Here is a 6196-nt window from a genome sequence, read left to right as displayed (position 1 = left end):
GCTTGTGTAAAAGAAAAAAAGATGGAACCTGCTCACAGGGTCAATGTGAGAATATTGGGACCCCCCACCCACCCCACCTCACCTCGGGCCATTTTCTGCACTACTTTCTATAAGAAATGTGCTGCTGAGCTTCTACTAAACATTGTTGGTTGCCAACATTGACTAAATGTCAGCCAAAAAAGTGGTGTTGTCTAGGTGGAGTAGATGGACTAAGCCAACAGGTTAATACTCACCACTCACAGACTACACCCATCTTTCTTTGTGCATTGTTTTAGGGTCCATGCTCCCTTTACTTCACGGTCAAGTTACAACAGGTCGGATATCTTACTATAATTAATCAGAATGAATCAGAATTGATTGATAATTGATATTGAATTAATTGAATTGATAGCTTGCATTACTACGTATCAAGTGTGATTTCAGCAGTTACCTGATTATTCAAGTGGTCATAAAAGCTGCATACTCCAATCCAGTCCTGGGAAACAATAACACCAAATGCTTATGTCAATGATATAACCATAAAATTTGGAGCCAATAAAAAGAGTCCAGAAAACAGTGGCAAAAGGTTGCTGAATTTAATGGAGAGTTGCTATACAATGGTAAAAGTGCATGTCATGTATATTGGTAAAGAAATCAGATTTTTGAGTGACTCATGTAAAACCAGAGTTTTTTTTATTTTCTATTTTCTGCAGTTATCAAAATATGATGTGCTTGTAAACACATTCATTGACTATGTGATAGCTAGTTAAAACATTCTTTACAAATAAAATTGCACAATTATGACAATTCTTCCCCAAAACAGAGGCGATTGGTATCATCGTGGACATTTTTGTTTTTTCACTGGAGCTACAAAGCTAATGTAACTAACAAGTAATGGAAGTCTGTCACTTAGAATATTGGTACTTGGTACTATTAATGTATGCTTGTGTGTATTCTGACATATTGAATAAACAAACAAACAAAAAAAGACTTGGACACTTTATAACTGAGCTGCTAAACTAAGAACAGAAATGAAAATAAATGTGATTCATTATGAAGGAAATGCACTTGCCAAACAAAACAATATGCAAATGAAAAAGCTAAGGCAATATATTTGAAAAGTGGCACATATTAGTGGACTTCTGTCTTGACGATCTTATGATATGTGCAACAACAGTAAGGAGACACTGCTCAAGATTAAAGATTGTGAACTTTAATGTGTCTTTAAAAAGACACTTTCATTCCTTTCTTTACAGCTTTTGAAAACATTTAAATAAAGTTTCAATTATTTAGCACTTTTGTGGAAACTTTTGAGACGAAATATGTGGCCAGTCGACTAAGTTTGGGCTAAACTGTATCAATGTGATTTGAACCAGTAGAATATTTCATATCATAGCCAAAGGGGACAAGCAATACTTCAAACATTGTCACGAGTTCTCTTACCAATCATTGTGTGTAAATGTTACATTTTAACTAGGGTTGATCATGACGTAATGTAGTACTCTTTAGTGGGTTGTGATTTTTATGGTTAACCCGAGCCCTTGTTGCTACCTTAGCGATATTGTGGGTTTCTGAATAATGGTATTGGTTTGGTTTGCCATGCTTAAACACCTCTAAAAATGTCAAAAATGTATGCAAGGTATGATGGAAGTGGTTAGTCACTGACTCTTGACACACAAGCGCTACTCTTCTTTTTTTGACTAGTATAAGACACGCCCATGCATAACTGAGAGGTGAGGTAAAGAGAAAGAGAGAACCTGAAGAACCAGCTGGATAGGAGAGGTGAGAGAAAGACAGAGAGAAACAAGAGAAGAGAGGTTTGAAGAAAAGGTCTCCTCAGTTCCTTGCATGTTAGCTGAGTTGGGATGAGCAGGGGCTTCTTGTCATTTGAAGGAACAAGCACTTAAACCGGTCGTTCTGAACAGGGCTGTTTGGACAGGGTAAACAGGTGCTGTGGTATTTGAATCCTTCTGGCATTTTGACATTTCAGTAAGATTCCGGGCTGTGGCAAATAAACCTTTAAACCTTAAAGCTGTAAAATGAAGCTGAAGATGATGAGGATATAAAAGTAGGCTATCACTACTCAAACACTCCACAGGCAGAAACACATGGCCAACATGCATTTGTTATAGGATTAGATTGATGTTTTCTAGTGTCCCAATGCCTTCTTAGACTTTGAAATTGGTGATGCAATAGCACTGCTGAGTAATGAGAAAATGTAATTAAAATAATAATAAACATTAATTTAGGGGGGTTGTCATTAAGGCTAAAGATCCCCTCAAACCGGCCTATTGATATCCATGAAGACTTAAAAACAGTTTAAAAACTCTCTGCTTAGTGGTCTCTATATTGTACCAATGTTGAAATGTAATTACATAGAAAGTTGTGCCAAATCATAATTTTGCTTTGCTTCACCGGCCAGTGGAAACCTGCATCATGTGAAGGGCAAGATTGATTCAATCAAGTCAGGAAATTCTAGGAGAAAACATCATGCCTTCTGTGAGGAAGCTTAGATTTGGGCATCACTGGACCTCCCAACAGGACAGTGATCCCACGCATACCTCAAAGTCCACCAAGGCCCGATTTCAGAAGAAGTCCTGGAAGATTCTGTAGTGGCTAGAAAATCTTTGGTGGGATTTGAAGAACGCAAGCCCAAAAATGTTAGTCAACTGGAGGCAACTATCCATGAGAAATGGACTAAGATTTTTTAGGAACACTGCCAGAAGCCGGTGTCTGGCTATGCATCACATTGGCCGCAGGTCATAACAGCAAAAGTGTGCTCTACTAAGTACTAAAGACGCTTGTCATGTAATATTTGAATAATTCTGAATTGATTCTGTATATCTGGAATCTGCATTTGAGAGACATACGCTGTACAGCACAATCCACTGCAGGGGTGGGAAACTTATTACTTGAGAAAATGGGCTACACTACACACAGTCCAATGTTGAGAGGGCGGACCTATTTGTATTGGAAAACCCAGCACTGTGTCCACTTCTTTGAAAAGAGGAATGGAGTTCTTAGTTTGCCAATAGAGAATAGCATCATTACGGCTGACTGACCGTAATGATGAACTTTCTGAGACTGATAAAAGACAACTAAGCTACTTACTGACTGACCAACAATAACATTCAGGTCTACATACAGCTGCTGTTACAATATAATTCTACTATTGAAGGTTTTTGTCTCTGTGCATTCAGTTACACCACTGACTGTTGAAAACAGGGACAGCTCAATGTCTCTGAAAAGTGAAGCAAACACAGATCTAGCACCTATGGTGGCTGGTTGCAATACGATGTACACCCAAAAAGTTTCAGTGACAAAACAGCCCATTTTTCATCTCTTTCTCTCCTCAAAACTGTCTTTTCATAGCCGGTGGCTTCAGGAGCAGGAGGAGCGGCGGCAGCTAGCAGTAATTGGGGAAACTGGACAGCTGATGCACTTCATCAGATTTAAAGTTGATTATTGATAAACTCAACCAATCACAATGTTCATTCGAAAGCACACCCCTGCACGTTTCTATTTATTTCCCTAATAATGGTGCTCAGGAGTGCCCCTAATAAGCACTTGATGAAGGCAGTTACCCATATTCCACTGTGATCCAGTGACATTCCTTGTATAAACCAACCAAAACACATTAACTCTTAAACCCTGCGTTGTGACAGGTGAAGGGACGTGAGGCAAAGTGTGTCCCAATTCTGCTCTGAATTGTCTTATACCTTATACATGTACGCCTCTTTCACCCGCCCTTCCATGATTTTATAAAAGTGTACACTTCAAGGAGGGGCTTAGGGCAAGAACTGGGACCGGGCCTGAGTGTTACACCACCCAGGACGTCTTTTTGAGATTGCTGCGTCCCAATTGCGTACTACACACTAAAGCTATAGGTATATACTATGTACTAATCTTAATAGTATGGATTTGGCAAGTTAGTACACAAAACCTGTTGTTGTTGTGAATGGCTTCTCCCTTTTTTATTTTGCATTGCATTGTGGGATAGTATCCATTGTAACCACACTTAAATACCAAATGTTTCTGAGCATGTATCTTGGATATTTGAGTATATTTAACTTTGCATCTGTTTTGAATCTGATGTACAACAACAACAACAACAACAACAAAAAAGGCCCTGTAAACATAAATAGGCAGTTGTAGTTGAGTGGCTGCCCGCAGTGTAGGGGCGTGCTCTCAAGTGAGCTGAGGTCATTGTTAATCAAACTGAAATCTGAGCTGGCCCCGACAGAACGTAGAAAAATGCATTTTTCAAACAGAAACAGTGGTCCTTTGTAAACCAAGCTGGAGCGTCCGCATTTGCAGAGGACTTTACTAGCTAGAATCTGATTGGGTAACCATGCTGCTGCTGACCCATCCCATCGAACAAAAGAAAACGGACCTCAGATCCAGATGCCCACCGTTTCAACAAAACCCAGAAACAAACCCAGAGGTTAGTTGAGATTGGAAGTGCCCTTGATGCCTCTAAGTGGATCAGCTGTCCCATTTTCTCAATTAGCTACTGCTTATTCTTTCACCTCAGCCTCCCACATCTTCTCTGCAGAGTAGGAGGGGAGAACTCCAAGATGAGTTTGAGGACAGAAAATGAAGAAGCATCTGCCCCTTTTAAGCATTTCCCACCAGTAATAACTGGACTAAGACAGTGTGGTAACTGTACCCGCATATACTCAGAGTACCTTGAGTAATATGTCCTAATATTATCTGTACATACTCACAATAAATAATTGTACTCCATATTAACAGCTATTTTCTTCTTCTTCTTTATTTATTTAGTTATTTCTTTTTCTACTTTTTACAAGTGATCCTAGAGCGGTTGGAAGGATGACCTCCCATTCATGGATTACGGGTGGCCTCTCCCTCCCCTCATAGGCTGGGGCTTCCCTCTTGGTCTGTTTTGACTTGCTCAGGTCAGAGCAACGTAGGTGGTAATGCGAATTACAACTATGATGTCTTCTGAAGTCTGTGGATACACTGAAGAAAAAAAAAAGAGGGAGAGTTTGACCAAGCTAAACAGAAGTAGATTGGTCAAGTTTGATGGTCATGCTGATAGACCAGCTAGTCCATCAAACTACCAAACACAAACGAAAACATATGTATGTTAGTTAAAAGCTAAACTGGTTGACCAGCTTTAACAACCTTGACCAGCTTAGACAATCTGAAACTAACCTCCAGCTAAATCTGGTCTCGAGCTAGATTTTTCATCAGGGTTATAAGCTTGCTTGAGAAGAAAGAACCATGCCACATACACTCTCTCCAGAATTTAAGTGCACCACACATGGGGTCAGTAGGTTCAATGTGTTTGTATGAGTAATATAAAACAGAGTAGTTCAGCACTGCCACAGACATTACAGTACAGAGCCCATAGTTCTCTCCCAGTGTGGGAGAAACTACGGCATCAGCTCCTAGTGGTTGAAAATAAACAATAAATGCCACATATACACCCTATGCCACCTTATAGCCAAAAGCAGCAATCCCACATCCTCTGAATCTTTAGTGTAGAACTGCTTATCCCCACTTTCTTGACTTGCCACTACTAAGGGGACCTTTAGGTCAGCATTTACTCTGCACACATAGCCACCTCAAATACATCAGTGGTTCTGAACTCCAGTCCCAGGAATCTGCTGGCTTTCACAGTTTTAACTGTTCCCCTCACTAACGCATCTGATCCAACTCAGCAGCTAATTATCAAGCCTTAAGCTGAATCAGCAGTGTCTGAGCACTTAGTAGTGCAATCTGTGAGAGGGGAAGGGGGTTCCCAGAACCTGCTGCGCTACATTTCTGTGATTCAGAGAATTCTCTTTAGGCCTTGAATTTGAATGGAAGGCGGTCCTCCATTATCTTATATGCAGTGATGTGACGGAGGGCAAAACAAGGTAGGTATTCAGGTATTCAGAAGTTTTATTCAAAGCTGGATGAGAAACAAAGCAGATTTTGTTCATTTTGTTCAGTTTCATTTTGTGTAAATCATTATATCAAGTAAAATCATTGTCATTAGCACTGCCATCTGTGTTAGCAGTGTCACCAAACTAATGCTATAAACCCAGCAGAAAGACCGGAGAACTTTCTATGAAATTCTGTGCATCTGGAAAAATTCCAGCTGGAAGAGAAAAGATTCGAAGAGATAAGTTTAGGGATATGTTCTCTTTTTTTATGTAAAACATGCGTCCAGCTGGGATTTCACACTGATTTCACTTCAGCGAATCCA

This window comes from Salminus brasiliensis, chromosome 2, assembly GCF_030463535.1.
Source record: "Salminus brasiliensis chromosome 2, fSalBra1.hap2, whole genome shotgun sequence".
NCBI lineage: Eukaryota > Metazoa > Chordata > Actinopteri > Characiformes > Bryconidae > Salminus > Salminus brasiliensis.
The sequence above is the reverse complement of the archived record's forward strand: the minus strand, read 5'-3'. Positions refer to the sequence as shown.